The sequence below is a fragment of the Gossypium arboreum genome, chromosome 2 (assembly GCF_025698485.1).
Source record: "Gossypium arboreum isolate Shixiya-1 chromosome 2, ASM2569848v2, whole genome shotgun sequence".
Classification (NCBI taxonomy): domain Eukaryota; kingdom Viridiplantae; phylum Streptophyta; class Magnoliopsida; order Malvales; family Malvaceae; genus Gossypium; species Gossypium arboreum.
This window is the reverse complement of record NC_069071.1, coordinates 38178057-38190345: the sequence shown is the minus strand read 5'-3', so window position 1 is coordinate 38190345 and position 12289 is coordinate 38178057.

The following is a 12289-nucleotide window of genomic DNA, read 5'->3' as shown; positions in this document are numbered from 1 at the left end:
TGGTCAATCCGGCAGATAATTCGGATACTCGAGGATATGTTGAGATGTTGCATCCTTGAGTTTAGTGGTTCATGGGAGCGGTATTTACCTTTGATTGAATTCGCTCACAACAATAGTTTTCAATCAAGTATTAAAATGGCACCTTACGAGGCTTTGTACGGTCGTAAATGCCGTACACCATTATTTTGGACCGAGCTCGGTGAAAGTAAAATTTTTGGAGTTGATTTGATTAAAGATGCTAAGCAAAAAGTAAAAATAATTCGTGAAAGTCTGAAGGCAGCATCAGATCGTCAGAAGTCATACGCGGATTTAAAACGAAGAGATATTGAGTATCAGGTGGGAGACAAAGTGTTTCTTAAAGTTTCACCTTGGAAAAAGATACTCAGATTTGGCCGTAAGGGCAAACTGAGTCCGAGGTTTATAGGGCCGTATGAAATATCCGAACGAGTTGGTCCAGTGGCATATAGATTGATTTTACCCCCTGATCTCAAGAAGATTCACAACGTATTTCATGTTTCGATGCTTCGACATTACAGATCTGATCCTTCGCACATAATTAATCCCTCCGAGGTTGAAATTCAATCCGATATGAGTTATGAAGAAGAACCGATTCGTATCCTAGCTCGTGAAGTGAAGGAGTTGCGAAACAAAAGGGTTCCATTAGTAAAGGTGTTATGGCTCAAACACGGGATCGAAGAAGCTACTTGGGAAACCGAGAACTCTATGAAAGAACAATACCCAAACCTATTTACCGGTAAGATTTTCGGGGGACGAAAATTTCTTAAATGGGGGAGAGTTGTGACAGCCCTAAATTGACCCTAGTCGGAAAGTGGTTTCGGGACCACGAAACCGAGCCATAAGAAAACAATTAACAGTCATATTTAATGCTTATTATATATGAACATGCACGTGTGAAAATTTCATGCTTAAATTTTGTATATAGTATGTGAAATTTATCAAATAGGACTTGTGTGAGAAAATTTAGGATTGTGCTAGGCAAATGTCAAAGTGGCCTATTAATGCATGTTAGAAAATGCTTGTACTTGCATGTCAAATTACCCAAATTTTAGATAGTGGCCGGCCATGCTATGGGTTAAAACATATTATAAATATTTTGTGTTAATATTTTGTGTTAAAAATAATAAAATAAAAGGGTTAGTAATAAAGTAATAAAATTGGGGGTGAAGAAAACAAAGTTCATCTTTGTTCTTCCTTGCCGAATTGAAAAGAAGAGAAGGGGGGGAGACTTTCAGTCATGGAAGGAGAAGAAAGGTTAGTGAAAGGTGTTAGATTTGTTTTGAAATTCAAGCTTGTTTTAGGTTAATCATCTTGTTTCTTACTTAGCCCATGCCAAAAATCTTGAATCTTGATGGATGTATGGCACATTCGGTTATGGTTAATGAGGAGATAATTTGATTTTAGCCTTTAAACTTTGAGGAAGAAATTGTTGTTGCAAGAAGTTGAGCTTATTGATAGTATAAATTTCTAATGCACCTATGGTAATAGCCGAACATGTAGTTGTTTAATGTTTTGAACAAGTGTCGTTTAGACATTCTAAAATTGTCTAAATTAGATGTTTAATCACCTAAGGGTTCGGCATTGTGCATTCTTGTTAAGAGTTTGATTTGAAATCATTAGATCTTGTTGACTTGTGTTTAAATGGCAATTGGTCATGGTCTATGGGTGTTTGCTAATCCGGTTTAAGTGCATAGGTGCTAAATACTTTGTATTGGAAATTTTGATGTATAAGTAGAAGTTAATTAAGATGATATTGGGTAAATTTTTAGCTTAGTTGTGTTAAGTATTCGGCAATATTCATAATAATGAATATGAGAGTGGATATAAATACGTGGTTGTGCATAACTTAAGTAATCGACTAAAATATGAACACCACATAAGTATATATATATATATACTTATATGTATGTTAGTGCCTTATGTATACACCTTGTGTCATTGAGACCTTCGAAAATAAATATGTATTAAAGTTATATTTGTAGTAGTTTAATGTGACTTACCAAGTACACAAATTTGAAAGCGAAATGGTGATAGACTTAAGTGGTAAATTGATTCGAATGAATTGGTTCTAAAATGTATATGAATGTCGTATGATTGTGTTTGATTGAGAGGTAAATTGTTTGATTTAGCTCAAGAGCTTAGAGGATCAAAGTTGGATAGGGGAAAGGAAAAAGTAATCGAATAGCTGTTGAAGTCGTTCGACAACATCCGAGGTAAGTCTTTGAGTAATGGAACTTAGTTTATGATTTGATTAAGTCATGACATATAAGCATAATAAATAAACGGTGATATAATGATTCTACTTGAATTATTTATCGAGGTAATTAGTTATACTTATGGCTGGTAGCCGAATGTGTATAGAGATCATATTTTAAAGCCAATCAAAATCATGCTCTTTGTATGTGGCTATTGAGCCGAAAATGGTAATGGTTGATAAGTGTCTTGTGTTTGAGTTCTAGTAATGAAAATGAAATATAGATGTGTTATGATTTATTGATATATGTGCATGATTATTCGGATGATAACCGGACTAAGATCCGAAGGCATTTGTGCTAGTTACTATATTCGGGCTAAGTCCCGAAGGCATTTGTGCTAGTTACTATAACCGGACTAAGATCCGAAGGCATTTGTGCTAGTTACTATATCCGGGCTAAGTCCCGAAGGCATTTGTGCTAGTTACTATATCCGGGCTAAGTCCCGAAGGCATTTGTGCGAGTTGCTATATCCGGCTAAATCCCGAAGGTACTTGGGTTTGGAAATGAGCGATCTTGCTGTAATAACTTCAATTAATACGCTCATAAATCCAAACGATAAGGTATGTTTCGTATATGCATTGGAAAGGTTGATTCCTTTTAAATAGTATTCACTCAATTGATTAACAAGCTTCCGGCCTTTAGTTAGGTTTGATCCTGAGTGTATGAATATAATGGCTGAAGCGTGAAGTAAACATGATTTTGGGAATATGCGTATACGCAATCATTCATTTAGTCATACGAACGCTATACTTTAGTTGTAAATAATTTCATTACTTAAAACTTACTAAGCATCAAAATGCTTATTCTGTTGCTTTAATTCTCTGTTTTATAGATTTTGTTCGTCAGCTATCGGACTCGGAAGTGTCAAAGTCGAAGTCATTCACACTATCTAAGCCACTTTTTGGTACTCTTCAGTTGAACTTGATAATGGCATGTATAGGGCTGACCCTTGTTGTTAATTAAGTATCTTTTGGTAATGTATATTCGTATAGCCATGCGAAAATGGCTCGTATATTTCGAGTATAACATTATGGTCATTTTGTATATATGGTCTTATGACATGGTTATTAAGTGGTGTGGAAATGCTTGGTAATGATTAGCCATTGGAATAGCCGATCATGGTCCTATTGGTGCTACGTACGTCATGGCTAATCGTGATTATACTTGAAAATAACATATGTCAATTTACTAATTGATTCATGGAAAATTATGAAATAGGTAAAATTTACCTTAAATATATGTCGACAATGAAGAAGTGATGTGAATTTGAAAAATCACTAAAATAGTAGGAATGGAATTAAATAGTGAATAAATTATGAAATATAATCTTGATGAGTCTATTTTCATATGAAAGAAAAGAAACGACCATATGAGCCGTATTATATGAGATGTTTAAGTTTTCGTGAAACAGGGCCAGAGCATTTTCTGGATCCCCTATTCTGATTTTAGAAATTCACCATAAATTAACCAGAGATAATTAGGAGTCATGCTTTATATGTAAAGATTCCTTTTTGAGTCTAGTTTCATTAGAAACAAACGGCATAAGTACTGAAGCTCTGTACAGGGAGATATATAAGTTGTAATGCATGAAGGTCGGTGTAGTCGAACCCTGAAACAGGGGAGACTTTAACTAATAAACTGTACTAATTGGCCTAACCAAAAATTCTAGAAAAAAATTTTTAGATGGATATATGAGTCTAGTTTCAGGAAAAATTTACGGAATCGGTTTCGAGTTTTGGAACTCGAGATATGATTTTTAAAGTGACGGTGATGCAGTTAGCTAGCTTGTCTGGAAATTGTGAAATGAACTGTGTAAGTAAATGAATTAAGTCCGTTAACACCTCGTGTTCGACTCCGGCAACGGTCTCAGGTACGGGGTATTACATTGCGTATATGAGTAAATGTATGTGTAGTTTTTTATGACTATTTGGTTTGGAAGTTGATTAATAATATGATAAAATGACTATGTGAGTATTCGGCCTAGGTGGGTAATTGTCTATGAAAATGTATTAATTATGGGATTTTTAGGTTTGAGGTCAAGCATGTTAATGCTAATGTAATTCGTTTAGTTAATATGAGTTGACTATATTATTGAGTTGTTTGTTTGCTTGTGACTTACTAAGCTATAAAAGCTTACTCTGTGTGTTCATGTTACCCTATTTTATAAATTTTTGGATCAAGTTACGAGCTCGGGGATCATCAGCAAAGTTCATCACACTATCTACTTCTTAGGTATTTAAATAATTGAACTCAAATTATGGCATGTATAGGCTGGAATGTGTTTTGAAATGTTGGATTTTGATTTTGTATAATTTGAGCCATGCGAAAATGGCTTAGTTTCCATGTTAATTTAGGTTATGATTTGATTATGGTTTGAGCTCACTTTTGGATATAATGCTATGTACTATGCATGAATGGTTTATGTGATAAATGATATATGTTTTGGAAATGCTTGATAATGGTTGGTGAAGTTGGAAATGGTTGATGTAATGATCATTGTATGTATATATTTTTATAGCATGATTAATTGGTTCGGCTAAGGATTTGCGTAGGTAAAACATATGTGAATTGGTTTAAAAAACTATTTCAATAATGTATTGGTATATTCGGACATAAGATGGAATTGAATAAGATGGTTATGTTTAAGTTGTGATTCGGCATTGCTTATATAAATATTTATGCATATGATAATTTGACTTGATTTGCTTGATACATGGTATTTAAGATTTATGTTTTGAATATGTTTATATGTGGTTAACGTCTTGTAATGATAGAAATAATCTCCTTTAGTTGATAAGAATTTTTGGTCAAACTTAGTTGGAATATGATTGCATGCTCCAAGTTGGTTACTATGGATTTTTTCTATTAAAGCTGGGTCATGAATGACAATAAATGAACCATAGCTTAAGATGTCCGAATGTTGACCGTTATTTGGTTATTAAATATGTAATTTTAGTCATATTGATTGGCATAGGTAATAAGTGTACTTTTGGGTGGTATGTGTGTTCATAAATTTGTTAAATTTACTAAAGCCAAATGTGCATGATCTAACGACTAAGAATAGGTATGTATCGTCTTTAATGATTGATACTTTAAATGAAGTATATGGAAATGCATGGTTATTGCCGTATGGATGTTTCAACTTGTACTTAAGTGCAAAGCATGCAAGTTTGAAATTGACCTTGACCTAAACCACATATGTAAGTAGTTTTATTTATGTATATTATAGCTTATTAAATTATAAGAATATGTATGTGATTTTTTTTGTGGTTTTTCGCATAATTACATAAATGATTTAATAGTATGTTTGACTATGTTGATACTAATTAATGTTGTGTATATTAATGCATTATATACAATAAGTATTATGTTGAAATTTGATATGACTTGTGTTTACAATGTGCAAAATCAATGTATGTTCTGAAATGTAAGTTAACTACATTTTATTTATAAATGAGTTTGACTTGGGTGAATATATATATTAAAGTTTGAAATTGTGCTTTTGATCGGTAATGCCTCATAACCCTAATTCGGCGACAGATACGAGTTAAGGGTGTTACACCGGCAAACTTGGGAATTCTCACATTATGTATCAAAGTCATCTAAGATTCTATTTGATGATTTAAATTAGTGCATTCATTAGAATAAGTTTGTTGTCTAGATCGACTTAAAGATACATTATGTCTGGCATTTTGATAGTCGCTATAGCCAGTATAAGAATCCGCCAGTAGTAGTATCTGTATGTATATTATTCTGAGAAATGTATCCAACTTCTATCTTTAAAGAGACTATGAAATAGGATCTGTAATATGATGTGAAGTTTGTGATCCGCCTATCGGGCAGAATGTTTTTAAGGTAGTCAATATAGAGATTGGTGTATAGTTATTCGTTAGGAATAAGAAAAGTATTTACTAAAGGTTGAATGGAAGTGTAACACCTCTAACCCGTATCCGTCACCGGAATAGCGTTACGAGGGATTACCTATCAAATCACAACATACAACATACATTTCTCATACAAGAACCCTTAATGCATAAAAATCAATCCAACATAGTCATATTGTCCCTTATAAGGCTCTACGAGACCTTAAAACATGCCTAGAAGAGGTTCGGGACTAAACTGATAACATTTAAAAATTTTGGGAAACTTATAAAATTTTCATGCATACAGGGATCACACGCCCATGTGAACAGGCCGTGTGCCTCACACGGCCACCAGACACACTCGTGTCACAAGCCGTGTGGAAACAGGGCATACATACTGACTTGCATCACACGGCCGGAGACACATCTGTATGCCTTGGCCGTGTGAAATCTAAAGGGTATACTGACTTGGGTCACATGGCCAATCACATGCCCATGTGTCAGCCCGTGTGTCACACACGGCTAGTAGACACGCCCGTTTGTCTAAGCCATGTAACTCACTGACTTGTTTAATTAAGTTACAGTAGACACACGGTCGAGTCACAAGCCCGTGTGCTCAACCGTGTGGGGCGCAAATAGGCTTGGTTTAAGCCACATTTCTCACCCTCTTCAAGCAAACCAAAACCACATTATTTCATACCATTTCAATACATTTATAGGCAACCAAACATGCTATTTCATATACAAATCATGCCATTTAAAATCCATCCATTTCACTACTCAAATCATAATCCAAAACATACTAAAACAATATGCCATTACCAACAATTTCACCTATCTTCTCTATGCATTTTTCTCATCATCTTATCATCTATTTTAAACCTCAAATCATACCAATTAATCATCAAAACATCCATGAAAAACATGCCAAAATACAATGCCATTTGTATACATCATATTTCACTTAGCAAAATCATAAAATAAGCCAACCCAAATGGCCAAATACACACCAATGTTTACATCATTATGATCCAAATCTCATGGCTAATATCATATCTCAAAACACATCATCATATCACTAGCTTATACATGTCATATACCATATTTACAAAGCATCAAAAGTACCAACAAGTTGATCGATGGTGTGGCGGTGTTCCTGATGATCCCCAAGTCTGAGCTAGCTTCGATTATCTATAAAACAGGGATAGAACACACAAAGTAAGCTTTAAAAGCTTAGTAAACCATATACAAATAAAATTATCACATGAATCAACATCATTTCCATCCATAGACAAACTACGAGTAAGCACATATAAGCTCACAAACCTTTCTCAATGTATACATATTTAATATCATAAGTGAATTCATCAAATACTTCCCTTTTCAATACTTGTATGAATCTCACACGTACCTGAGTCACTTAACTCATTCACACATTTTTTTCTCAACTTGACTTTGCCCGTTGAACCTTTTGGAATTATTAAGGATACTCAAAAATAACATATAGCTCGTACAATGCCATGTCCCAGATATGGTCTTACATGTTATCATATATCGATGCCAATAGCCCAACTATGGTCTTACAGAAAATCAAATAACGATGCCAATGTCCCAGACACAGTCTTACACGTAATCACATAATGATGCCAATGTCCTAGACATGGTCTTACACATAATCACATCTTGATAATCCTAATGTCATGACATTCATATCCTATACTATTCCTAAGGTTCGTATGGGACTTTCGGATATTGTAACCCTATCGATTCTTGCTCATATTTGATCATTCAACATTCATAGCAGTTCAATGACAATTAAACATATATAATTCAATTTAAAGACATTTATTTGCATACGAAATTACCTTGTATTTGGGCATTAAAGTTCCACATTTTTACTCTTTAGCCCCTAAAGTTCCACATTTTTACAATTTAGTCTCTATTTCATAAATACACAAAATTCATGAAATTTCATTAAACCCAAGCCTAGACGAATTTCATATAGGCCCCTAGAATCCCAACACTTTCATTTATTTCACATTTCATCCACCCAATTTACACTTTTCACAATTAAATCCTTAAATTGCATTTTTAGCTAAAATCACTTAACAAAACCTGTGTAACTATCAACAAATATTCATTTTTCATCATCAAACATTCAAAAGCTCAAGTATTCATCAATGGAACTTCACAAAATCATTAAAAAAAATTCAAAATTAAGGCATGGGCTAGCTAGAATACAAAGCAATGATCTCAAAAATGTAAAAAAAAATCATTAAAAACCGAGCTCAAAACACATACCAGTTGATCCTTCAAAGTGCCGAACCCTAATGGCTTCTAATGACTTCTTCAATTTGTAATTTTGATGGTGGAAGATGATTATGAAACATATTTTCTTTTGTTTTTCATTAATATTAACTTAATAACCTAATTACCATTTTAACCTTTATAATAAACATATAAAATCACTTAATATAAGGCTATCTATGTCAAATTCCACTATCAATGGCTTAATAACATCATAAGGACCTTTCATTTAATAAACCATAGTAATTAAGCACTTTAAACAAGTAGAATGCAACTTTTGCATTTTATGCGATTTAGTCCTTTTTCTCAAATTGAGCTATTAAACAATAAAATTAGCTCACGAAATTTTCACACATACACACAATCATGCTGTAAACACATAAAATAATATTAAAATAATTTTTTGAAATCAGATTTTGTGGTTCTGAAACCACTGTTCTGATTTAGCGAAAATCGGGCTGTTATAAGAAGTCTAGTGTAACAACCTAAACCTCGTCTAGAAGTTTAGACCAAATCTCAGATGTCACATTGATCACCAAAGTGATCGTAGGTAAATTTAAAAAAAAAACTAAGTTAGCACATCAATCCAAAACATTTAATTGTTTAAACCTCAATTAGTAGAATTTCAGTTAATCTTAATATATAAAACTAGAAATAATAAAAACGAATAAATCTTAAAACATAACTTGTACAATAGTTGTATTAAATCTTCTAGTTCAAAAACCAAACAACAAAATAGAAATTAGAACACAAACTGATAATTTATTTTCTGCGAAAACTATCCGAGACCCCGTGTACCGAGCCCAGCATCAGAATTCAGAAAAGGTACCTGAAAGGGAAACACTAAGAGGGGGTGAGCTACTCAAGCTCAATACGAGTTTGAAACAAGACGAGAAATAGAATTACAAATTTCAATTCAGTAGTGCAACATATTTTCAAATACTCCCAGAAGCAGAAAACATACCTGGAACCAATGTCCCAATGGTACTTAACAATCAGAGTACATAAATTCACACAAATGATTTAGCACAAATGCATTCAGACAAACAGAATACAGACAGATAATCTTACAATCAGAGCTCTTAAATAGATACGGATGAAATGCAATCGAGTGATAAAACCCACCCATCCAGCCAACACACCTCTCCATCCCCCAATTACACCCCATAAGAGTTGTTTAAGCTCATCCAACCAAAACACACCACATAGGACCTCGAAGGCCCATCCAACCCTACACACCACATATGTGGACTAGGCCACTCAGATATAATACACAGCACAGCTAACATATATGCAGTATAGTGCAATGCGGTAGTCCGCTGTACAGTCAAATTGCAGTTTATACTACCAGATCAGAATATGGTACTCAGCAAAGCTAATGTACATGCGGTACACTTGCAATGCTGTAATCCGCTATACCAGTAAAATAATTGTCCATGACCTTCAGGGTATTGGGGCTAATAGCAAACAGATAAACTGCCAGTTGAGGTCAATTTCAGTCTCCCTTCCCTTTGCAAACCCACCCAAAACACTTTATGCAAGTGCATGAATGCATTCAATCTCACAGAAATAATGACCACGTTAACAGAAAATCAGACAGAGCAGATATGCACACAAACACACTCAGATAATCGAGTTAGTCAGACATTTCACCCAACAATTACAATTAACACATAATCCATAGCCCAAATCAGAGTCTTAACTACCCTTACTAAGGCTTAACTAATGGCCAGAACACACAGAGCCACAAAAAGATCATAAACCAACATAATACAAACAATTTGCAAGGTAGGACCACAAAGCCGTGTGCCCCGGTCATGTGGAATTGCCCAGGCCGTGTTGGGGTCTACACGCTCATGTGGAGCCCACACACGCCAGTGTGAAGGCCACACATGCCCGTGTGGAGAGGCACACGCCCGTGTGAATAGCCCGTGTAACTCACTATCCAAAAGTGTAAAAAAATAAGAATGGAGGAGACACGATCGTCTGGTGATCTCACGAGCCTGTGTGGGACACATGCCGGTGTGGCCAGGCCGTGTGATATCAAAAATCATCGAAAACCCTAAATTCCCAATCACACACACCCGTGTGCCCAGGGGACACAGACGTGTGAAAATTGATAAAATCCCCAAATCGGCCACATGGCCGTGTAGGACCTAATCCTGCTTGGAACCCTAATTCCTAATTCCACACAGCTGTGTGAATAGGCACATGCCCGTGTGGCTACCCATGTGGTCACGAAACCATTTCAGAACAAGCCAAAATCGTTGATTTAGCCATCAAAACATCCCCTTACGGAAACAAGAGTACATCAAAATATGTCATTTTCCCTATACTATTTCAACAACCAATACCTAACCCACATTTTAGAAACATTTGAGAATGCCAAAACAATAATTCGCAAGAATAAAGAAAAAAGAAATAGTCAAGATCGAATCACACACCTGTTTCATGATAAAAATGCTCGGATGTCGACTTGAAGACCAGGAAACGAAGCTCTTCAAATACCGCAGACAAAAATCGATTCGCAGAAAAGAAAAAAGCAAAAAGAAAAGCCAAGAGAGGGAGAGGGAGAGGAGAACGTGTAACCAAAAAAATAATAATAAAATAAATTAAAATCAATAAATAACTAAAACTAAACAATTTAATTAAAATATTTAACAAAACAACACAAGACGAAGAAATATTCTTCCAAAGCACACACACAAGGACTCGAACACACATTCCAAAGATACTAACACCCACTAAACCACCAGACCAGCAAGCCCATCCTGTTATCTAATTAGAACTAACCACAATAGCACACCTCACACTCAAACCCTAGCCACCAAAACTCAAAACTTCTAGGCCTAAAATTCGACATGTTACATCTAGAATCTTAAAGGCAAGGAATTCAACAATAAAATTTAAAGGTAATATTGGTTGAGACTCACTAATTTCAGAATGAACTTATGGGTGTCTGTTTGTGATGCAGGTTCTTAAGATTAAAACATTATGCCAGAAGGGACCAGACCAGGAATGTGCCAAGGTGACTGTTCGTAGAGTGATATTATGCGTACAAAGGGGCACTCTTGGGTATATGGTAAATTTTATTCTACGCCATGATTAAGTCTGGTTTAACAAAGATTTAAGTTGTAATGTTTTATACTGTTTTTGAGAATCTGTTGTAATTAATAAATGTTTCCTTCCAAATCTTTTAATTTAGACAAAATAAAATAATAAAATGTATAAGAAGTATGTTTAGTATGGTTTTCACCAGTTGCAAATTTTTTTTATGTATTTGAGTATTGGGGCATCCTATATTCGGGTCTGGCAACTCGGGTCAGGTATAGGGTGTTATAAATTGCTTATTCAAAAACAAGCAACTCATGGTCATGTTCTATATTTATCAATCCACACAATGCCAATGAGATGATATTATTAACTCTTCAATTGAGCTATGAATTCTATTGTTTCTAGTAAAGTCATGCCATACACAAGTTGCCACACCCCAAAAACTACAGATCCAAAAGTTGAGTAAGTATGTATGTAAATTGTTCTGGCTATGTGGTAGTATAATCCGCTACCCTGCTGACTTACTAGTGAGTTAGAATATTGGTGCATACTAGCATTAAAGTATCCTTCCATTAGTGATATCTAAGGATTTAGTCCTAGGGTATCTTCAAGTGAGAAAAGAGTGCGACTAAGAAATAGTACACCTCAAAGTTTTGGATGAGCACTAAGAGCCTATCAAGTGTATAAAAAAGATTTAGGAGACTTGATTGTATTTAAGACCACGCTATATGCGAGTTACCACCAAGGTATAGTACACTCGGTTTACACAAGCACTAGTCTAGTTGGTTTCTG